Raw genomic sequence first — 24851 nt, 5'->3', positions numbered from 1 at the left:
GCCTCGCTCGACGAAATTCCGCACGTTGATGCAATCACGGGCGACCGCTTTTGAAGGACCTCGACCTCGTCTCGAATCTCCATATTCCATTTTAATGGCGCTCTCGAGGGCTCGACAGCTGCACACGCCTATATATACGTATATATTCCTGGCCGCGAATTTAATTCGGGGCACCGATCTAGAAAGTATTTTCCGCGCCTCTACCACCCTCTCCTCTCCACCGCCCCATCCCGCCTCGTCCTTCTTCTTACGATAGCGGCGGGGAGGGTGGTACATGGCGGGATTCGATTCTGGTTCGACAAGAATGGCCAAGGATATTCTCGGGCGTAGGACTCTTAAAAATGATTGGACGCTATAAAAGAGCCCGCTGCACGCCGGTTACCGGCGATATCGTAGCGGGGCTGATGGAATAGAATGGATTTTCTACGTGATATAACCGGCGTCCTTACCGGCACTCGACCACCCCTTTCTCCCTGTCCCGAGTGGAAACACGGAGGGAACGAGGGTGAGAATGAGAGTGAGAACCAGCGCGAACGCGCGTGCGTACAGCGAATCGCGCACGCGCGCGCGCAGATGTCTTGGAATAAGATTTACACGGGGACATCAATCGGAAATATTTCCGCGCTTTATAACCGGTTTAGTCGCGGAAGGAAGCGTGGCGGTCGCGAGAACGGGACTCTGGCAATTCCCGGCTATGATGCACAGCGACGTTTCCATCTAACCGCGGGGTTTACGTTTCGGACTACGGCTCACGGCCTCCGCCTCGTTTAAATCTGGATTAAGATCTCAAGCTGGCACACACGACCCTCTTTATTGTATGTCGTTCTTTCTCTCTCTCCCTCGCTCGCTCGCCCGCTCGCTCACGTACAGCGCCGGAATTTAGGTCTACTTATACTTTCCGCGCGCAACAAGGACGGGACGATCGCGAAATGAAATTTCAGGCACCGCGCCGGTGCATGGAGTTTTCGGTGCGTTGCGCGCTCCGCTGAAGAAATAAAATGTGGTATCTATTTTACGTCATTATGCGCGCGACAAGCCTCCGCGGAGCGGTGCGCCAAATGTCTTCGCGCTCCTTGTCTCGCTGGCAGTTTCGTCGCGTTTCCTTAAATAAACGGCTCGAGTTTTGCATAATGGGAATTATATACGCATAGTCGAGTCGGTATCGCCGTAATTAAAAGCGGTCGGACGTAACATCGCGATTCACGAGACAGAATAATACGGAGATGTAAAAGGAGAGGTCTCTTTGCAGGTCTCGTATCGCCAACGTGGTGTATATACCACCGAGAAGACACCTCGCGATACTACTCGTCGGTAGCGTTTCGCGAGAGCGTTACATCATTTCCGGGCGTTATTACGGGATGTAAGCGTCGCCGCGGCAGCGAGCGAGAGAATCGTTATGAGCGAACGCCGCGAGACGCGTTGTCGGTCGAGGGATGAGCGAGCGAGAGAGAAGGACAGGAGGGGGGAAACAGAATAATAAGAAAGGAAAAAAGGGAAAAGGGCAGAGAAGAGAAGGATGAGAAGAAGCGGCAATTGGACGTGTCGGTGGCCGATTTTACAGCGCTACGCGATAGCGTCGTTGTTTCCGAGGAGATCGCGCGAGCCGCGCTAATACTTCGAGCCCGCAGTTTCCGCGTGGTGTAATCCTTACGAGTGGATTACAAGGAGTCCCGCGCCAAGTGCGCCGGCCCTTTCCTCTCTCTCTCTCTCTCTCTCTCTCTCTCTCTCTCTCTCTCTATTCTTTTCGCTGGATTACGTTCCGTGACGTGAATCCGTCGCGTGCTCGCACATGTGTGTGTATGCGCAGTTTACGTATATACGTGTGCAGGTGGTGAAATCTCCGCGGCGCCGGTTATCGCGAATATTAACCGAGGCCAAGGATCGGCATATTAGTCCCTCGGGATGACCAGAGATGCCCAATTCCGTCGGAGGGTAAGCCAGGTGTTAAAGCAAGGAACTTCGGTATGCAGAATCAACACGAGAGTCGCCGCATGATTAAAATATGAATATCAAACAGCTATCTCTCTCTCTCTCTCTCTCTCTCTCTCTCTCTCTCTCTCTCTCTCTCTCTCCTCCGTCCTCTCGCTCCTCACTCCTCGCAAACGCTCGCCTCATCTCGCTACGCCTTGGTTTTGCGCGAGTATCCCCGGATATTCCGAGATCGCGACAATCATCAGACCGTCACGGTGATCCTCTCGATCCTCCGCTTATTAATTAGAAAGGTAACGTGTACATAAAGTCGAAACTTTATACGCGCGGTACCGAACGCCGCGCGTATAAGTCGTGCTCTCGCGAAACGACCGATGTAGCCGACGTTAGCTCTCAATCAAGCCATAATCTCACGTCAACTCTCTCCCTCCCTCTCTCTCTCTCTCCCTCTCACAAATTTTCTCTCGCGATGACGCAGCCGGCGAAATATCTTTGGATATTGCGATCGTTAACTGAGATCAGGGTATTAGCGCTCGGTGACGTCGGAGCGAGAGAGAGAGAGGGAGCGAGAGAGAGAGAGAGGGAGCGAGCGAGCGAGAGAGAGAGAGAGAGAGAGAGAGAGACCGAAAGAGAAAAGCCAAAGGACACGCGCGACGCGGCAGGATAAGCCAGCCAGGTGGCAGAGAATGAAACTTCCGCACCTGTATAACGGTCTATGTACTTGGACCCTCGTTATACGTATTACGAGGGCACGTAGTGCAGCTCGGTTTGCAGGAGCACGTTCGCATGCGGCTCACGTGCCTGGATGGATTTTGCATGTTTGACCTGGGGCTACGTCGGGAGTGGCGGCGAACGGGCGTCTCGTTTCCGGTTACGGCGCACAGGTGCATCTCGAGATGCAGCGTAGCGTCTTATCGCGAGAATTTGCTTCTCTTCGTCCCTACCGTCCCCCTCTCCGTCCTTCACCGTAGCTGTTTCTTTCCGGTTCTCGTAAACAGTTCCGACAGAAGCGAGTCGCACCAATGACGATCGGATGGACAATCGCCGTCGAATACACTCGGCTCTCCCTAATCACTTCCGCACGACACACCGGTTATAATTGGCTACGGGATATGCGCGTTTATGCGCGACGAGTGCTCGCTCAAATGCGACGCTCGCGAAGGGGAAACCTGCCATTGCGCCGCTCGAAACCACTCAAAGTGGCTTGTGAATTTTCCCATGGATATTATATGCGCGCAGCGCTTTTATGAAATGGGAACGGGAGAGAGGGCGATTTCGCTTCGTCCCTCCTCCCCCTCTTTCTCTCCTTCTCTTGAATTATAAATTATTTGGAATAAAAGAGAGATGTTGAGGTGTGTTGCTACAAAAATCCATATAGAGAGGGAAAAATTTACATCGAAATAAAAATATCTCGCGAATAACGTGCAGGCTGTACGGGATGCGTGTATTTGAATAACGTGTAAACGAAACGACCACACATTCGCGCTGCGTGTCTCCCTCTCTCTCTCTCTCTCTCTCTCTCTCTCTCTCTCTCGAATTAACATTGTCGTCCGGACCTCATCTACGAGACGTACTTCAGACAAACCGCTCGCTTACGCAAGTCGACGAGTACTCATTCTCGCCATGCCACGCGCTTCAAATTGTGCGTCTCTTGTGCGACCGAATTGCAAAGAAATTGGAACGCGCGCGCACACACACACACACACACACACACACACACACACACACACACACACACACACACACACACACACACACACACACATACACACACACACACACACACACACACACACACACACACACACACACACACGTGTTATGCAGACTCGCGCGCTCGTACCTGAAGCGATCGCGATTACAGGTGCGTGCGCCGGTCGCTTGTGTGTGTGCGCGCGCGCACGCGCAGTAACCGCATGTCGTTTTTTCGCCTGTCCATTTCCCGGTGAAATTTTAATTGTCCTTTCAATCAATACGCCGCGATTTCTCTTATACCCCAGCAATACCACCCCATTATAAAGCCGTTGAAAAGATTTGCGGATTGGAAAACCGCCGTCGTGATTAAAAAAGGACAAAAAAGAAGCGAAAGGGAGAGAAAGGGTTCGGTGCAGGGCGGGTGAGCGCCGATATCGCGCCATTCGATGATTTTTTTTCCCCTAGCGGATGATCGGAAAAAAATCAATGCGATGACAATCGCGGAACGAAACGTTTCTCGTCCAGCAAACATTGGCCCGTTTAAATTATTCCCAAGATGCGATTGCAAGCGAAACTAACTAGCGGTATTAATGAATTATCAACAATGTTTGAACAAGCATCGCTCCGTGTCGCGCGGTGGTGGCTTTGCGAAATTTTCCGCGCGATGACAAATTTGGCATAGCGATAATCAAAATTCAAGCGGGCAAAACAGCAGGCAAATGCGGGAACTAAGGATGAGTCAATAGCGGTAGCTTCCGATATCCGACCGCGTATAAATTATTCATACGCGCTTAGTATCACGTACAAATTACGAAATACAACTACGGCGGCGTCGCAATCACGATCGCGCAGCGCCGATGCGTTTGTTATCGCCGCTGTGGTCCTCCCCTCTCTCAATTTTCAATTTAGGTACAGTTCACTCGGCCGAGGCCGACATTAATAAATCCAGATTACGGACGATGAACGAACTCGCCGGGATTTATAAGTTTAATGCCGCCGGGTACATCGATATTAGACTTATAAATTCGCGCGCGCGCGCCAGTTCAAGCACATCGTTTAATGACGTTGCACACGCGCGAACGGCGAAATAATCCCGAAACTGTCGCGCGCGATAGTCATCGAGCCGCTGAAAGCCCGTAAAACGCTGCTCACACGATCGACGATAATTCTTAAGCGCGATTATCAACGTTGCTCCATCATTATATTATATACATCCTTCGCACGTACTTTTGTCCTTTTCACATATACACACGCGACCGACGCCGTGTCTCTCCTTTTACCGAATTGATTCAGTCGCGGCAGACCAGACAATTTTCTGTATCGCGGATTACCGTGGCAACGTGTACGTGGCGTACGTGTCATCCCGTATACCCGTCGCACGGAGCACGGTGGAGAGAGAGAGAGAGAGAGAAGAGAGAGTACATACAGAGTTGTCGGATATTGAAAAATTGCCGAGCAACCGCAGCGAGAGAAGCGACGTCAAAGTGTTTAAAGGGAAAGCGAGCGATTCGTTCATTAAGCAACGGGAATGTTCGGCGGGAATCGCTAGCGGATCCGGCTATCCGGCATTAAATTTGGTTTACCGTAAATTAGAGGCGGACGTCGACGGCGACAGCGGTTAGCAGCTTTCCGCAGATTCGAGCCGCTGCAGCAACGCGAAGAGCGCGAGCACCGTCGGTTTGCCTCCTCCCGTCCTCCTTACCCCTCGTGAGGACTTACAATTAAAAAGTTAAATTGAAATTGCTCCGGCCGCGCATTAGATTGGAACTTCTCCCGTATATGCGCGCCGCTCGCGCGCATCGAGAATGCAGCACATGCACGGTAACGCCGGGCGACGTTGTCGCCGGCAGTGGAAAAGAATCCGCGGTATCAAAGTAACCCCCGCTATCAATGCGACGCAGCATCGTAATTACTGACGCGCGGGGGTCAGCCCGTGTGTCGCCCCGCTTCGCGAACCGTTCAATTTTCAGCGTCCGTTAATTCTTAAACAAGCGGCGGAAACATCCGCGCGCACGCGCGGATGTCATAATCTCTCCAAATTGCCTTTCTCGCCGTATAAAATATTCCAGCTGGGAAAATATCGCCCATATGCGCGGCGCGCTTTCCAGATAACCCGAGTCGAAACTTCGATTCTACGTCGCGACGTCCCTGCAGAGAGAGAGAGAGAGAGAGAGAGAGAGAGCACCGTCCGACTCTTGAAGGATCCACGGAGAATCTCGAGATACAGCATTATACTGTACAAACAGTTGCCTATTGTCATTGCCGTTTTCTCCATGTTAAAGATTCACCACTTACGCTACGACAACGTGTGCTTGCAACCGGCTTGATAGCTTTCCTCTATGCTATGTAACAACAACAACAACAACAAAGATATACCACGCACGTGCCGCGTGTTTACTGCCTTGAGAAACTCGCGAGGTCACGGATATACAGCGGACTGTTCGAGAAATGCTCAAAAATAATAATGTTGTATCGTCTGTTTTATATAAAAACTGTGTTTTATATAAAATATTAGGAAAAGTATCTCAGTGAGAAATTTTACGCACGCGTTACCGGCGAAAATGGTGAGATTCATTATGTAACTTATTTAATTCAACCGCAGATGGAGAATACTCGATAAGCGAATATTAAGTAATCTTCTCAAAACGGATAATGGGGATAAATAAATCATTGATCGGATGAGGGATAACGAATGTTTCCTTCTTGCAATCTTTTTACTTATCTTTCATTTTGCTGCAAAATTTAGATAGGTTTGAAGCCCTGAAAAGGACCACAGAGGAAGGAATTGTGGAGAGAAAAGTTGGATGTGTGTCCAATAAAGTCGCGTTTAATATAGGTAACATAATAAAGATTTAAATTCCAATTCGGCACACTGATAAAATTACACGTAAATTAAAAAGCATTGACAAACGAATTCGAATTGAACTCGCAGCATTTTATTAGATACAGAAATTGGTATTTGCGATTTTATATCAATATTTTAGCCGGTTGTTCATACTCGTTATTATTTAACGATCAATTATAGTTTTATGAATATGGCTCTCTCTCTCTCTCTCTCTCTCTTTCTTTCTCTCGATCCGTATATTTAATAACAACAATAATATATTGCGCACGCGTCATGATGTCTTTCATTTAAAAATTCATCCCTTCATTTCAAAATCTTCATTTATTTCATACTAAAAATATTGTATATTGATCCAAACCGTTAAATTGCTGTGAGCGTAATACGAACCCATAGTTAAATATGCTCTCAGTGAAAAATCCTACATAATTTACGACTATGATACCGGCCTAACCAGTGGACTTTAAATTTCGACTCGGATGTATCCTAATCCTGATTCTCAGTCAAGATCGTCCGCCAAGATCGTAAACGATAAAGAATGCAGTACACGTGGAAATATATATGTACCTGAAGACACATGATGCGTCGTTGTCCGCGTCTCAGTCCGCCCTGCTTCCTCGGTGCTGTCCTTCCTGCATCCTGGTTACCCCGGCTGTTTCGTTCGGGCAATATCACTGACACTCGCGACGTACGACTCGGTCGAAGACACGTAATAATTAATGCAACACCGACAATTACTTCGCGCAACATTCGCGGCGAACACGTCGCGACAACAAAATGGTCGACGGTCCTTGTAACCAGAAGCCTGCTCCTTCCGGCTCCACTTTATTGCACTTTGTGTACTTAAATTGAAGTAAGTGTACCTTGTACACGTAAAATCACATAGACGTTTGCTCTGTACTTTCTAATCAAGTGAGTATATATTGGCAATTTAATGGAAAGAAGGAAGAGAGTCAACGATTGCGAGAGAATATAGAGAGTGCAGCTAGAAGGTACCGAAAGAGCAGCTCTGCAGCCTCTCTCGCCGCGACGTATCTTTACACACGAAATGGTTTATAATAACAACTCGCATACCGATACGTACACTCCGCATCGCTCGACGACCCGGGCGTGAATGACATGGCGAAGGACATGTAAAGGGCCTTTGTATTAGGTAAATCGGAAAGTTCCGTCCGTCGAGCGGCAAGTAGCTGTAGCTAAAATCGTCGTTAACCTCTAATGTCCAAACGAAGAAGCTTAATGGGGTTTGTTTTGACATCTGTCAATTCAGTACATTCAGTACATAAAGGTATAATACGTTTGCATCAATAACATTGTTTCTTACTACATCGAAAATGTCGAAATTTGAGCCAAATAAGTTTTGGCTCGAGTCATTTGTACGTCAAAAGTGTCAATCTTTTGCTTCAATTGGAAGAAAACTGCAGCTGAAGCTCATCGAATGCTCGTAGAAAAGTTTATGATGATAATGCTCCTTCCGATAAAACATGCAGAGTATGGTTTCGACGCTTTAAAAGTAGCGATTTTTATGTAGAGGACAAAGAGCGTTCTGGACTGCCAAAAGAGTATTCGAAGACGAAGAATTGCAGGCATTGGTGGACGAAGACCCATGTCAAACACAAAAGCAACTTGCAGAAGCATTAAATTGTGCTCAATTTGTCATTTCCGATCCGTTTGAATGTCTTAGGAAAGGTTTACAAGGAAGGAAAATGAGTCCCATATGAAGTGAAGCCAAGAGACATTGAAAGGCGAAAAACCACCTTAGAAATTCTGCTTGCTAGGCAACAAAGAAAGGGGTTTTTACATCGTATCATCACTATGGGGATGAAAAATGGATTTATTTCGACAACTACAAACGTCGAAAAACTATGCGACTAACTTTGCGATCCCGGTCAACCCTCAACATCGACGCCAAAGTGGAATATCCACGGAATAAAGGCAATGCTCTGTACTTGGTGGGATCAGAAGGGTGTGGTGTACCATGAGCTGTTGAAAAGTGGTCAAACAGTCACAGGGAACAAATGATCCGTTTGAGCTGAGTATTGCACGAAAAACGACTAGAATATGAAACGAGACAGCGATAAAGTGATTTTGCTTCACGACAACGGTCTCGGCCTCACGTCATCAAATCTGTCAGGGAAACGTTAGAAGCACTTCGCAGGGAAGTGTGTTACCCCATGCGGCGGCTTATTCACCAGACTGTGCCCCTTCCGACTACCACTTGTTTCGGTCGATGGCACACGCACTTGCTGACGAACGCTTCAATTCTTATAAAGACATCGAAAAAATGGGTCGCTGACTGGATAGCCCCCAAAGATGAGTTATTCTTTCGCCGCGGAATTCGCTTGCTGACCGAAAGATGGAAAAAAGTCGTCGCTAACGATGGACAATATTGATATACTTTTTCATTTTGTTTCTTAAATAAAGCTATACGTTTTGCAAAAAACTTTCCGATTGACCTAAATTAGCGTAGAATAGCGTTAACCGTAATCGTAATTTTAATAGTTTCCAACACACGCAATTAAATAGAGTAACGCAATGAAAATTTTAGGTATATTTGTACAACATGTGAAGAGTAGAAAAATTTTGTTTATTAACAAATACTCGTATAAATATACGATATATATAGCTGAAATATACTCTCCTTTTTTTTTTTTGCAAGTTGTCATTCTTGCAGTAATATCTCGGCTCTCGATGGTCCGATCAGAGCGAATTTTAGCTAGAAATCTTAAAGAGACTTATCATTATCCGGTGAAGCACTATAAAAAAAAATCGAACATAATTAATAAAATGGTAGCTATTATTAGGAAAAAATTCAAATTTTTCAGTTCTTTTACAATAAAAAAATTAATATCTCGAAATGAAATATTTTGACGGAGTTGTCCATGGTTCACCTGAGAGCCAGATAAACAAATGTTATTGCTTTAAAATTTCAAATCGAATACGAAGCTCAATTTCGGAGAAATCACTGCAAAAAATTGAACGATAAAATTTCGAGAGAAACGCGTTTAAAATTTAAGTGGACGTATATTTATATGAATATTTGTTGATAAACGAAACTTTTCTACTCTTTATATGTTATATAAATATATCAGAAATTTTCATCCTTGCACATTTATTCAGCTCGTCACAAAATATTATCCAAAAAACAAGCACGATTTTTCAATAATACGATCCTCCAATCCTCTTAAGCGACGCGCTCGAGGCAAGAAACAATCGGCGACAGAGTCGACGTCAACGTCGCCGATATTCTTAGGCCGAGAAATGAAAATTTCTATTACTGCTTTCTGCGAGCACACGCAACTATTAGCCTTAGGACTGCCCTTTCTTCTTACCGCTTTTTATAACGGATTATAACGTTACCGACATTTTCGAGGTCGGCGGAGAAATGATAATGAAACGATAATGAAAAGATCGCGGGAACAGAACGTCCGTTGTTTCACTTAAATATTCTGTTTGTGTGACTTCGTGTTGTAAAATATTCCATATTCGCTTATCGCGCTTATGTTGTATATCTGCAGTTGAGCAGGTTGCATGATTAATATATCGCTGATCGAATAAAGATTAAATGCCGACGTAAAGCAGCGGAATGTTAATAATTCGAAGTATCCATTTTATACAAATACAGCGTGGAATCTGCCGTCTCTGTAGAGGCTTCCAGCAGAGGCTTTCTCGTGGAATTTATAGAGTTGACGTAGAGGCAAAGCTTCGACTCGCAGAAATTTTTCACATGAAACACGTGAAATCTATTTCTCGTAGGTTCGAGAGCGATGTGAAGAAGAAAAATGAGGGACGAAAATGGGAAGAGGCCGAGAACGCAACGCGATTTCGTTTGTCTGGAAATTTTTTCTGTGAAACGCCGCTGCGCGCGTGGCGATGTCCAAATGATAGATATACGTTTCAAAGTGACGGGAAAATTGTTCGACAATGCTGGTAATGTATATTCAACTTAGCAGAAGAACTTACAGAACCAACAGAAAAGAAGAAGTTCGCTGTGATTGATGATTAATTAAATAAACGAATAATTGTATTCGAGCACCGACAATATCCCGCATTTCTTTGCTATTCCGGTCGAAATTGCACGTAATAGTGAACTGCGAAATATAAAGAGACAGTCTCGAGACGGGCGTGTCGAGAGAGTAACATGTTAACATTTATTGATTTAATATCCGAGACGCGCGACAGATATTCCGAGAAAATATACATGTTTCTTCCGCCGTGTCGTTAGGAAAAGGAGATGCGTCACGCTTCCGATGCAATTTGTTTCGCGTTGTCATGGCTTTTCCGAGCAGCGACGTTTCGCCGCTGGATTCGCGCGTGCTGATTTTTATTTCAAAGCTCGAGGCGATCGCGCTTGTGTAGTGCGGTACGACGTCGCGTTTATTATTTAAACAGTCGCATCGCGGAAACGAAACAGGATTCCCGCGGAAATGGAGAAAACGAGAGAGAACGTCACTCTGTATGCAAGTCCGCTGTATGTCTCACTTGCGATATTTTTTAACAGAGAAATGCACATCAAGATCGAAATATGTACGCACGCACGCACGCACGCACGAGCGCCCCCGAAAGCGCAACAGCCGCGGCCGCAAATTTGCCGATCATCAGGGAGTAACTGAAAAAAAAAAAAAAGAAAAAAAAACGCGCGTCCTCTCGCGAAAGCGGCCCGCGATTTCGCTCGCGGACGCGACGCTAATGGAAATTTGAGGGAGCCCGCGGACGTTATCCGCGACGGGGGGAGGGGGGGAGGGGCTTCATCGGGGTCTCGCGGCGCGTGTTGTAAAAGCGGGTTAAGCAGAATATCCCCGTGCCGGGGCAAACACGATGCTCCGAGAGCGCCGCGGCGGGAATTGCCGCTTCCCGAATGCCGCGCAAAAGCAATTAAGCATTCGGCGCGTAATTTCGCGAAATTATCCGTTGTCCGGCGGAGCGCGAACAAGCCGCGGAGCGGCGATGTTATATCCCTTTGACGCGACGACGACGAAGATGGACATTCCCGATAGCCTAGGGAAAAAGAGGAGAGGAGAGAGCGACAGGCGCGCGTGAGAGAGGGAGAGAGGGAGGGAGAGAGAGAGAGAGAGAGAGGGACGTCGCACGCAAGCATAAACAGAGGGAAGAAGATAAATCGTCGACGCAATATATCATGCGTCAAAGGCAAGCGCAATATTTCGCATCGCATCGAAACAGAACTAGAAAACTCGTCACTCTCTCCCTCCCTCTCTCTCTCTCTCTCTCTCTCGGTCTCTCTCTCGGTCTCTCTTTGGTCGAGCGGTGCAGCAGCGCTAGTCGAAAATAAACTCGCGGCGCTTCGTACGCGCGCTTTTCTCCCTTTCGCCTCTCTTTTTCCGCTCGCTATCTGTGACGCGCGATGCGCGGCTGCGGCCGCGGCGGCGTCGTCGATGGGCTTTCTAGCGCGAGTTCCGGTGCGATGATCGCACTCGCGCGCACGCGCGCGGTATAGCGGGGCCGAGAGCGAGAGGGAAAGAAGAGAAATAAACGGGAGTTACAGCCGAGCGATCAAATTTCTCGCGTTTATCCCGCGAGCCCGCGCGCAGCTGCGGTCCGTCCTGGCGATTTTCGTTCTGTAATCAAGACACACCGTTAATGACCGTGTGTTACACGATACTGGTAGCGCGCGACGCGCCGTGCTTTTTATTATTACCACCCCGCAGCGCCGAATGTTATTACCGCGCTCGTAATTGGAGACTTTAGGGGATTCCGCGTTTACGCCCGTTCTCCCGTAATTCCCGCGTCGAGTATTGAACTTGTCGGTTTCTTTTAGCGTCGCCAGTCCCACGTACGTTCGTTGACTAACGAAGTCGCTTGGTCCCGCATCGCGGATAAAGTTACCGAGCGAGCGACTCGAGCCGCGTCTGTTCCTCAATGCGCCGCGCGATTTCCGCACGAAGCGGCCCTGCGATCTTTGCCGGTCGTTTGACTCTGTCCGACGAAGGACGCGTATATATATATATATATATATATATATACTTTTTCCTTTCTCCCTTTCTCCCTTTCTACTCCGACTCAGTTGGAACCTACTATATCGCTGTCAGCGTTTCAATTTGCGTACTTTCCATTATGACATCAATATTTTCCGCGTCCGCTCGCGTCGCTTCACGGTGCTCGCCTAATTTTCCAAAGAGCTCAGCGCCGGTAAATTATTGGTGCGACCAAAGGGAGAGAGAGAGAGAGAGAGAGAGAGAGATATCTCTCTCAGACAGCAAGTCTCTCTGGTCGGATGCATAAATGGATTTCAATTAATGCGTTGCTTCTCCCCGAGCGTAACTTTATTGAACGGAACGTCTTAAGCGCGTACGGCTAGTATTCCAAGCCGGCTAGAGCTCGTTCTATCTCTCTCGCGTCCCGGAAGACGAGGGCGGTCGCGAAAACCATCACTTACTGTCGCACTCCCACGACGACGCTGCATCCTGAATACTTAAAAAGAGTCGCGGACCTTCTTTGAATTGTAAAGCAAACCAAAGCAATACTGTACCGAACCCGCATCCGCTCAACCCTCGGGAGCAACCCTCGGACTTTTGTCTCACCGTCTCCTTCGTCCCCCCTCCCATCGAGATATCCCCTCGCAGGAAATCGCGTCGCGAAATCCAAATACGCTGCTCGATAAAGCGGCCTCGTATAGATATATACATATATGTATATATATGTATATATATATACATATATATATATATATATCTCGCCTATAAAATGCACTCGGGTTTGCGCGCATTAAACAGCGTGCGTTCATATACATAACTGGATCATCTTCATCGGCGTCGCGGAATAAAATATACTCCCGGCCGGCAAGAGTTATGTCGCGACGCTATTATGTTGTCGTAATGGGAAAGCAGCTCTCGCCCGGAGAAAGAGAGAGCGTGCGCTTTTCGCGTGTGATTCAGTGCTCCATTGTTACGTTGATAATACAACGTAAATCGGATCGCGTGAATTATCGTCGCGCATTAGAATGTCCTAACCGAAGAAGACGCACGTGAGTCGCATACGCGCGTATTTCTCTTCAATTAAATACAAACGTACGAGGTACGTATGTGCGCACGCGCACACGCACACACAACAACACACGTACACATCCGTAAAGGAAGTATCTGCTGAAGTATCTCCGCCGCTCGACGTATCGGCCATGCGGACAAAATCAAGTTAATGAAGAAAGCGTCTCCTCTCTGTTTCTCTCGATCTAATTATGCGAAATCGTTGGCATCGCGCTCGACGAAGCGATAGAAAATATCGTGTCGCGGCGGCGGACGTCGCGCCACGGTGGGGCTTGTTACGGCTTAATTGCATCTGCATTTTCGAGCGAGCTCGGCAGCTCACTTACCGCTTTACGGATCACCTTGGCCGTTTTATCAGAGTCGGGGGGGGGAGGGGCTGCGCGCCGATGCGCCTTCCGTGGCCGCATCGCGAGAGGGATGAGCGCGGGGAATGAGGGGTGAAAAGAGAAGAAGAAAAAAGAGGGAGAGAAAGCGAGACACCGCAGTCAGGCGAGAAAATATTCAGCCCTGCGCTCATCTACGCGTACGTACACATACGTAACACATAGGCGCGCGCACGTACAATACATTCGCTCGCTCACACATTCACACCCACACAGGGGTTAACTACTTTACGAAATTACGCGCTCCCGGCCGGGCGGCGGCATCGCCTGGTGGTGTCGGGGTAGTTTTCACAGGACGACGATACGGCCGTGCCTGGAATTTTCGCGGTCGTTTCTGCCGTCGTTCGTGCGGCTCTCTCTCTCTCTCTCTCTCTCTCTCTCTCTCGTCAACTTTGAAGACTCGCCAGAGTCGAGTGCGCCGTAATGCATCGAATAACAACCCTTTCGGCTAGCCCGAGGCGAACGACGATCGCGGCTTTTACACGTACGTCAATCTCGCGATAGCGCAAATATTTTTCTTAATCAGCGAAATGTCGCAAGACTAGCTGTGTGAAGTTGGTTCAGTGACCACTAAGAATTTAATTTTGATCATCGCCATTCGTTTGGTGGCCGTTTGGTAGCGTTTGGCAGTCTATTCCTAACGTTTGGTAGTCAAAAGTGCAATAGTTGTCGCAAGAAATAAAAATTGTATGTAAAGTTGGTCCCCCCGTCTCGAAAATCAGTTTCCACGGTGTCCTGGATAATTTTGACCATTACATTAATCGTTTGGTAGCGTTTGGTAGTCCATTCCCACGTTTGGTGGTCAAAATTGTTTTCGTTATTAGTGAAGGTCGAGTTTGCACTGGTGAAGTTGGCTTTCTGAAGTTTAAAAAATGTTACGCGACATTCCTTCTTCGCGCGATATTCTATGTAACTTTCATTGTGACAAATTTTTTGGTGGTCGCATTTTTACGGTTGGTAGTCAGTTCCTGACGTTTGATAGAACATAGTAGTAATTATTAATGAAAATCGAATTTGCGAGTGTCAGGTTGGCCTGCCAAGTTTAAAAAAGCACTTCCCGCGATATCCTTTCATAATATACATAATTTTCATTATAATCATTTGTTTAATGCAAAGTTACTAAACTATAAAGATTTGCTTATTGGCGAATTTCTGGGCAGAAGATGCATCGACAAGAAGGGGTGTTGACATCACCGTGAATCTCAGTGGCGTCTATTTAGCGGCTTCAGGTGGTTTTCATTGACAATATGTACTAGGAAAAAAAATGTAGTATCTCTAACAAAACTGTTTAGTCGAAGCATTTTTTAATAGCAACCAAATATCTTGTTTTATATGACAAAATATATTTAGTTCAACTAAACTTTGTTCTCTGAACCAAATGATTTTGTTCTTGGACTTTATATATAAAAATTAAAGCATTTTAGTAATTTCACTCATAAAAATTACATAATAACGAAGTATTATTTTACATAAACTAAAATAATACCCAATGGATACTATTTTGTCTTTCTGTGCACTAAAATTTAGATTTTATATTAAGAAAAAGTTATAGTATTTTTAACAAAATTCATTTAGTTAAAGCTTTTTGGTTGCTATAACAAAAGTATTACGTTATACGAACAAACCGTAATCAAACAAGATATTTGTTTGCAAGAACTAAACAGTTTTGTTGGGCATATTTTAACCAAATTATTTTGTTGTTATAACAAAATTTTGGTTCACGCAACAATACATTTTTCCTAGTGTGTGATATGTAAAATCGAATTTAAGCGTCAGTTTGATTATAAACACCAATTATCGAGGTAAATATTAAATATAACTTATATAAAAATATATTTTCTTTGAAACTAACAAACTAAAATGTTGCTACCACGATCATATAATATAATAACCACTACTACGTTAAGTGCGTTAGTATTCTCTGTGACGTAACGAAAGAGTGGGGATGAGTAAACCTCTATAGTTTAGTAATTTCGGTTTAATGAAGGCTATTTTATGTTTATTTCATCACGAATCACGATAATCGAAATTGTAGTCATAAGAAAAATAGGGGTTTTAATGAGAATTACAAAAGTTGGTGACAAAAAAATTATTTTTACTTATAAAACAGTTAAACGACTACTAAACGATTAGTAATGGTCAAAATTATCCAAGATGCCGTGGAAATCGATTTTCGAGCCGGGGAGGCCAACTTCACATATTATAATTTTTTGTGAGAACTATTGCACTTTTGACTATTAAACGTTGGGAATGAACTACCGAACGCTACCAAACAACCACCAAACGATTGGCGATGGTCAAAATTATCCAGGACACCATGGGAACCGATTTTCGAGACGGAGGGGCCAACTTCACATACAATTTTTATATTTTGCGAGAACTATCGCACTTTTGACTACCAAACGTTAGGAATGGACTACCAAGCGCTACCAAACGAATGGCAATGGTCAAAATTATCCACACGGTAAAGAAAAATTGTTTCTGCCACAGCTGACTAGCTGAAATTATATTCGCTGCTATAACTACGAAATTCGCTAATGCATACAAAAGGTTTTCTGTTATAGCTAATATATGATGAACGTCGTAGCAAAATATGCGTGTCTATTACAGTCATTTTATTTAGCAATATGAAGTTAGTTGTCGTAGCTATCAGATATGTCCGGGTAAAAGAAAATCTTTACAGTTAATATGGTTTGCTGAAACTCTACCTGCTACCAAGTTGTCTGCTACACAGAAAACGTTTGCTGCAATGACTGATACACCGACATAGTAGCAAAATATTTGTCAACTACAATCATAATATTTAGGAATATAAGCTCAAACTAGTGCGATATGCGACGCGATACGCAATATGCCAATAAACATACAAATTTTTGAAAGAACAAATGTTCAATATCACGCATCACGTGTCATATCGTAAGTCAAACAGGACTAATCGCAACTTTATATAGCGGATATTATTTATAGCTGCCATAGATACCATTTTTGCTGTGAATCCGAGGTTTGCCCCAGCAAACCTCGGATGATTATCGTTTTTGTAGCTGCCATACGTACATTTGTCGGCACAGCAAAATTATTGTCTATGATAACACAAAACTTATGTCTCTGACAGCTAAGAAATGTGCGAGTCATAACTAATTGCTGCAGTACATGCTGCCACAGCTAATGTTTACATCGTCTACTGCACCTAAATTTTTGTCTGCCCTAGTCGTAGGCCTCGCAGCTAATGAAACTAGATCTTGCAGACGCAATGTTAGGTGTCCGTATAATACTACTGAAATTTAGCTGCCCTACCTAATTTTTAGCTGCGGCAGCTAATCTTTCTTTTTTTCTATGCAGGACACCGTGCAGGAAACGGATTTTCGAGACGGGAGGGCCAACTTCACATACAATTAATTAATTTTTTGCGAGAACTATTGCACTCTTGACTACCAAACGTTGGGAATGAACTACCAAACGCTACCAAACGACCACCAAACGAATGGCAACGGTCAAAATTAAATTCTTGGTGGTCGGGGGGCCAACTTCACACAGCTCGGGGACTCTCACAAGACTACGGGGGGATCTCTCTGGTCAGGACGGAGGATTCAGGATGTGGCGCGACGAATATCCAGCGCGAGCGCTCGCGTGCATTAATCGCGCGCGAATAATTCACGTGGAATCGGATCGGTGCAGGCATCTGCCTAGAAGTGCTATCCACGAGGCGCGCCGCACGTCCTCGATAATTCCGGCCGGCGCGGCGCGGCGAGACGAACGGCAGGAGCGACGGGTCGCACTGGTTGATGGCGACCGCGAGGTCGCGGGAAAACATTTGATGAGAGATAACGAGTTTTGCGCGCGAGCGCGATAATGCCGAGCGGTTAACGAAGCGCCTTTGAGACTCGCGGCAGACTCGGAGCTCAATTACAAGCGAGCGTTTCTTAAATACTTTTCTCACTTTCAGCATTAATCGACGTCAAAGCCGAGTCGCCTGATCGAGTTAACGACTCGATCGAACTCTGGGAGCCGGCTTCTTCTTCAGCCAGGTTAATTTCGCCGCTGGATACAGGCGAGTTGCCTCGCCTCGGCAAGGCGGGGCGACGCGATGCGCGTCCGCTGCTAATTCGCTTTTGCCGCCATGCGAGCGCGCGCGCTTGCCTCGCCGCAGAATCAGCCGTTTTACCTCCGGACTAAGATATAATTGTAATTACGTGTAATTGGGGAAATATTGCGCGTTTAGCCGGAACACTCGGCTACTAACGTAACTCGAGCGCCAAAGAGGCCGGCGAGGTTCGATTTCACGCAGCGATGATAAACCGCGGCAGACCGAACCATGAGCTTTTAATCTGTTTAACAAAGTGACCATTGAAATGCTGCGTTTAAACGGAAACGCTGATAGATTTAAAATATTGATACTTTATAAAATATTCAAACTCACGAAAGAGAGAGAGAGAGAGAGAGAGAGAGAGAGAGATCTCGCGTATATATTTGTTCATAAACGCAAATATGTAAATGTGTGTGTGTATGTATGCGTGCGTGCGTGCGTGCGTGCGTGCGTGCGTGCGTGCGTGCGTGCGTGCATGTGTGTGTGTGTGTGTGTGTGTGTGTGTGTGTGTGTGTGTGTGTACATGAGTATGCGCGTTTGCATTCTGACGAATTAACTCAGGCGTTTGGATAAATGCACAAGCATGCTCATCGATTTGAGTGTTCGCGTAAAATTTAATTAAATCGTGAATTCACCTGTCGCTGTTACATTCAATTTTATTGTAAATCGTGTACGATTAATTGATAACGATATATTCAGCGGCGCGCAGTGGTCCGATGCGCGACGATCCGCGTAAATCAAACAAACTTTCCGAGACTTTACGTCTGTGAGAGCGGTAGGGATGGAGCAGGGTGTAGGGAGGCAGGGAGAGTGGAAATCCAACTGAGAAACTTCGTGTGGCTAATCGTTGCAGTCCAGAGAAAAGCTGACTCGGTGTCATTACCGATCCGCGTTCGATGCGCTTAATAAAGTTCGCCGTCGCCGAGCAAAAGAAGAGCCACTTTTTTCGCTCTCTCTCTCTCTCTCTCTCTCTCTCTCTCTCTCTCTCTCTCTCTCTCTTTCTCGCGGTCTCTTACTCTTTCCTGATCGTCATCAATTTTACCGTTTTCTCCCGCCGTCGCACAAATACCGACGTGTGCAGGTGCGACGGAGAAAGAGCGCGTCGCCCGCGCTGGCGTTTGATTTCAATCAGAATTGGCTTCGTTCGACAATTTCAATAAACTGGGCAACATGAAAGTTCGCAAAAATTGGCCCGACCGATAGATTGGATCGTTGATGCGTGCGACGCAAACACGGCAACAAACAATGAGTGATTTTCGCGATTGTTTGACGGCGAGTGGGCATAAAAATTGCAGTTTGTTCCTCGTGTATGCGTGAAAAGGTAAACACGACCTTTCCCATTAAATTTCTTTCACCGACGGCCACTTTTACGGGACGAACGCAAATACTCGCGCACTCTCAGGTTTCCTCGGTCCCGCGGCTGCCAGCGAAATCGGCCTGACTGAGCGCTCGAGCCTCCTTCAAATCAATTTGCCGAAAGAATCGCGGAGCAACATCAACAGGACTGGAAAAGGGGCAGGGGAGGGCTGAGGCTCTGTAGCAGCATTGTTTCTCGCGATTGCCGGGAAATACGACGCGACGTCGGGATTAATCGTGTTTTTTTAGTGTTCCAATTTGCAAGTTACCGACTCCATTGTTTCACGTCCCGCCGAATTCCCTTTGTCCTACCTCGCCGATTCGCCGACAGTCGCCGATGCGCTCGTGCTACTCTTCCTTTACGCGATTCTTGCTTTTGTGCATGTATTTTCACTACAATGGGGAAAATATAGCGGATTTCCGATCCTCGTGTGCGCACGCACGGTATATATATACACGCGCTTTATCAGCGTACAAATTCGTATTACTCGAAAAAACAAAATTCCATTCTCTCTCTCTCTCTCTCTCTCTCTCTCTCTCTCTCTCTCTCTCTGCCTCTCCCTCTCTCACCCTGTCGCTTACGCAACGTTCCATGAGAAAGGATCGTTCCGAGAGGCGCGCGATGGTCTCCGTCTCCCTTCGATCGCACACGCTCGCGCTCGAGATGAAAAGAAGAAAGAAAATAATGAGAGGACGCCCAGCCTCCAAATCGCTCAAAGAATCTATAGACGAAAGAAAACGCGCGGAACTCGGAACGCCCTGTATAAACAGAGCGGCGGGTGATCTTCGTTAAGACCCATTCTATACGAAGGATCGCGAAGGTACATATTGGAGCCCATCAAACGACGCCGTCGGATAACGTCGAACAAGAGTGCACTTTGCCCGCCATTCCCACCCGCCCTTTTCCACTCGGCGCGCCGCCGGAAAATGCGATGCAGCTGGGATTAATAGCCCGCTTCGCTTTTCCGATCTGCAAACCGTCGTCGCCCGTAATAGCGAATTTCTTCTTAGAGTCGTCGGGATCCACCGCTCCTTCAGACTCGATCGCCCTCCCCCTCCGCCCCCCCCCACCTCGCCTCAGTAATGTACCCCCCCCCCCGCTCATTTCGTTCGCCCACTCGCTCTACTAGCCCTTTTCTTCCAACTGCATCTCGCTCGCGACCTTCCCCGCCCGTCCGCGGTAATTCGTTATCGCGCGATTAGCGCGAGCATGCGAGCTTAATTTCAGCTAAGCCGGAGGAAAAGTTCGCCGAGCTAATGAAGACCGATTGCCGCGGCGGACGGGCTAACTCCGACGGGCCGGGAGGAGAGGGAAAGAGAGAGAGAGAGAGCTTTTATTGCCTGCTGCATCCTTGCCTTCCTTTCCAACCCCTTTGCCGCTCTCCGGCACTACCTACGCCTCCGCCCCCGCCCCCTAATTGGATTAGAGAAAATAATTCTCCCGGTTCTCCGTGCCATTTTGCGTGATAACGCGTTTCGTCGCAGCGCGATGGGCCCACGACGAGGGCGTATGCTAATTTTTGTTAATGGAAGCGCGCGTGGGCCACGCTAAATCAGCACTTCTTTAATTCATCTTCTATCGCGTCGTCGGAATCGCGAAAGGAACACACGAGTGTGCCGGCGGGCGCAAACTTGAAATTGCTATCTCTGGCAGCGCAGTAGCCGGCTGCTGCTGTCGCTGCTACCTAACCTAAATGTAGGATGTCACCCCTCGCTTATGCGTGCTGAGCACGCTATCCCGCTGGTCATACGTAATCGAAGCAGCGAGTTTTCTGTAATAGCGAGGAACACGCGCGCTTCCCGTTCCCCTCGACGAATTCTCGGGGCCGTTGGCGGTCCATCGCGCGTTCGTTTCATTCGCGATCGTCCCTTCGCGGACGATTTCAGCCTGTAATAATAATTGTAATCCTATCTAAAAAGGAAAGAAAGAAAGGTAAAAGGGAAAGAAAAAGCACGCGATATCCCTCGTTATCGCTTCTTTGCCACGATGCCGGCTGGCCGTTTCGATCTCGATGCGACACGAAGCGCGCGCAGTGCGCGCGGACGCAAATCGCGTTGATTGCCGATGACGAGAATCAGCATGCGACGGGTGACAGACGATGGAGCGAGGTCAGACTCGAAGAGGATTATTCGGAGCGACAGCGCGCGCGATTGGAATGTTTGACAAAGCGAGAGAAAAGAACGAAATGTATGCTGTGCTTTTACCGGCGGCGCGCGCATCGACGTTTACATAAAACAGAATCATAAGCAAATGCTCGGGCCCGGCCGACGTCCAAGTGAATACGGGAATAAACGTCGGATTTTAGTTATCTCTCAGGCGGTTCGGACAGCTTTCTCGCGCCGCCGACCGTGGCGGTTTCTCCAGCTAAATCGGCATTCCTATCGACGTTTAATTTCCCGTGGTCCGCTGGAAAACGTAAATTCACGAGAATTCACGTCGGGGGCGCGCGCACATTTCGTGCGACCTATTCGGACACGCGCGAGGAGATAATCACAACGCGTTGTAGCTCATCCACCCGTCAAATTCGCCAGTGTCGTACTTTCCTTCGTGTCCTTTTTTTTTTTTCTGCTTCTTCTTCCAGTTGCCGCTCGTCGCAAAATCGCGGACGCGACCTGCGCAAACACGAAGAAAGCTTCCTATGAACGCGGTTAATTTTAGCGCATTTAGGTGATTCTCCGAGCGCGCGAATCGGTTACTTAACAGCAAACGGGAAAATCTTTGCCATGCCGTAGCGAGAGAAAGAAAACGGGAGAGAGGCAGAGAGAGAGAGAGAGAGAGAGAGAGAGAGAGAGAGAGAGAGAGAGAGAGAGAGAGAGAGAGAGGGAGAGAGAGAGGGAGAGAGAGAGAGGGAGGGAGAGGGAGAGAGAGCCAAATTTGCTAAAGGCGTATAATTTCCAAAAGTGGTGCGCGAAAGAACTCTGTTTTCAAACGAGTCTGTTGTTACTCGGCACTTTTACGTTCTGTCGAAAATTTCGGTCCTTCAGTTTTGCGAAATGGAATTTTTCTCCAGTAATGAAGTTGTGAGAATCGTTCAAAGAACTCACGCGTGCGCACTTGCGCCGGCCGTTTGTGAATATTTAAAAGTTAATTCTGCAATACGCTACGCGCGTTTTAATTAAAATAGTTTGTTAATTAAGCTGCCGATTAAACTCTCGACAAAGAAAGACCACATGCAAGTTATGTAAAGCGCAACGAGCCGTCGCTCGCGCCGCCGCCGCCGCCGCCGCCGCCGCCGCGACCGAGCTTACCTCGGCGTTGCTCTTCTGAAACAATCTGTCTGGCTGCAACTGTTTGTAATTATTCTCCGACCTCTTTCTGGAGCAAGAACACGGGACGTCATAATTAACACACGATATATTGTCACGCAACTCTCTGACTTTCTTGAAATTTTCAAATTAACTCACCGCTGGGACGAGCGAGCGAGCGAGCGAGCGAGCGAACGAGAACGAGAGAGAGAAACAGACAGAGAGAGAGAGAGAGAGAGAGAGAGAGAGAGAGAGAGAGAGAGAGAGAGAGAGAGAGAGAGTGAGAGAGAGAGAGAGAGGGAGCTTCGTTAGCTTTCGTGCGAATTTTATTTTGCGGTCTCGCACTGAAACAGCGTCGTGACGGCGCAAGATAAACCACGCCGCGGTTTTCCCTTAAATCAACGCGCGACAAAGGGTTAACTGCTACTCGTACACGCTAATAACCCGGGTTAACCCTGCGGTTTAATCCCTGGATGTATACACTGTTCTTTCAGCCTGTTCTGCCAGAGGATGCGAACGTGTGTATCTGCGTGTGAGAACTTTATTTGAAAATGTGCGTCGCACAATAGCCCGGCCGCTACAAATTGAGAGCCGGCAATGTGTGCGCTCGATCGACAGCTCGCAACATAAATATCACATTTTGCAAATAAGGGACTTCGGATTTTTCATGTGCGACAACACGGCTGTACTTCGGCGTCGTTATAATTTCACGAGACAGTGTGCCCGTCATTCTGATCGCACGATTCCCCGTTGTCGTCGTTCGCGCAGCACATTGTCTCGTGAGATTACAACGACACAAAAATGTGGCCGTTTCAACATGACTGTGGAGAAATCCGCGATTGTGTACTTGTCGCACAGCCCAATGCCCGCGAAAGATGAAACGTGCGTTTACGTGCGATAAAGCCAATTAAAAAAGTCCTCACTTCGAGACGATCGCTTTCCCCTCTGCTCGCTCGGCCAGGACCGCGTTGGAAAGTCGCGTAAGTCGCTTTGAGTCGAACGGCACTCCTTCAAAGGGAGGCGTGCGCGTTTTCGCACGCAATTAGCCGCTCAAGTGTATACCCTATTTTTGTCGCGAGGAGCAATATCGGCACACAAAACACACGCGATATCGATTTTGCTTCCTCTCGCCAGAGTGCCAGAGCCCAGCCGCCATAATGCGATCACAACCCCCCCCCCAAACATACGTGTACACACACACACACACACACACACACGTGCGCGCGCGCGCGCGCGCCCACGTACGCCTGCATTTTCAATCTAAATTTAGCTCTTTGTCGTTGGACGACACGTACTTCGGCTCTTTGTTATTCAATGATACGCACTCTTCGAAACGCCCGTCATATGCGTGCGTTTGCCGCGCGCATTTTTGGGAACTCGATTATATCCGCGAGATCTTACTTCCGCGCATTCGCATCGAGTAATTAGCCCCGCGTCAAGCCGTACATTCCCATCCTGTTTGGCGGAAAATTAATCAGCTGGAAAATCGAGAACGCCTTGCGACGCGCCGTGTGTTGCGTCAGCCGCGCTGACTCGCGTCCGGGGTTCAACACTGTCGCGCGTTCGCGTCGAGTTCTTTCTGCGCGATGGAATCCGCGTATCCAAGGCAAAGGACTGTGCAGATCTCGCGGAATACGTGCGAGATGCGTTTCACGCGTGATTCGCCGCCGATGTCGAGCCGCCGGGGACGCGAACGCGAGCTTGTAGCGCGCGACGCGCGCGCGCGCGCGAACAAGCATTGTCTTCATAACGCGGATCTTCCTTCGGGCTGGTTACAATGGATTACACGAGCCGCAGTGTATGCGTTGCGAGCCTCCTCCTCCTCCTCCTCCCTCCCTCCCCACCCTCTCTTTCTCTCATTCTCTCTCTCTCTCTCTCTCTCTCTCTCTCTCTCTCTCTCTTTCGTTTCTCTCTCTCTCTCTCTCTCTCCCTCTCTCTCTCCCGGCGCGGAAGCGACGCTCTACGCCTCTCTCGTAATGGGGTCCATTTCAGCTGGAGGACGGCAGTCGGCGGGGGTCGATGCCAAGCCGGCGAACGAGGGGGATTGGCTGGAGCGGCTTCGTGGCAAAATATTTGAGCATACGCTACAAATGTTTGCCCTCGTCCTCGACATCGCGTAATAAAGCGGCAAAGCTCTTTTCCGATAATGCCCTTCTCCCTTTCCATCCGACTCGTCGAGCCTGCCCGACGACGACCCTTCGAGCCAACCCCTCGGTATTGTCGTCGCCGGCGCGGAAGCCATTCCTAAGGTGTCCTTCTGCCGCACGAGGATGGTGACGGCGGATAATACGAGGCGAATAAATCGAACCGCAAAT

The 24851-nt window shown here is 47.7% G+C and overlaps 1 long non-coding RNA gene across 2 annotated transcripts in view; it reads right to left on the bottom strand.

The window, feature by feature from the left end:
* The window catches only part of LOC112590533 (uncharacterized), an 84436-nt gene that overhangs the window by 19065 nt on the left and 40520 nt on the right, over window positions 1-24851 (bottom strand). Inside the window, exon 2 of one of the 2 annotated variants that reach the window (XR_003114292.1) lies at window positions 7034-7370. This is a non-coding gene — a long non-coding RNA (uncharacterized LOC112590533). The remainder of the gene's footprint in view (window positions 1-7033; window positions 7371-24851) is intronic. The other variant, XR_003114293.1, reaches the window with a different exon arrangement.

Source organism: Harpegnathos saltator, unplaced genomic scaffold (assembly GCF_003227715.2).
Source record: "Harpegnathos saltator strain DR-91 unplaced genomic scaffold, Hsal_v8.6 scaffold85, whole genome shotgun sequence".
NCBI classification, from domain to species: Eukaryota; Metazoa; Arthropoda; class Insecta; order Hymenoptera; family Formicidae; genus Harpegnathos; species Harpegnathos saltator.
Note: the sequence above shows the minus strand (reverse complement) of the source record. Positions and strands in the feature narration are given on the sequence as shown.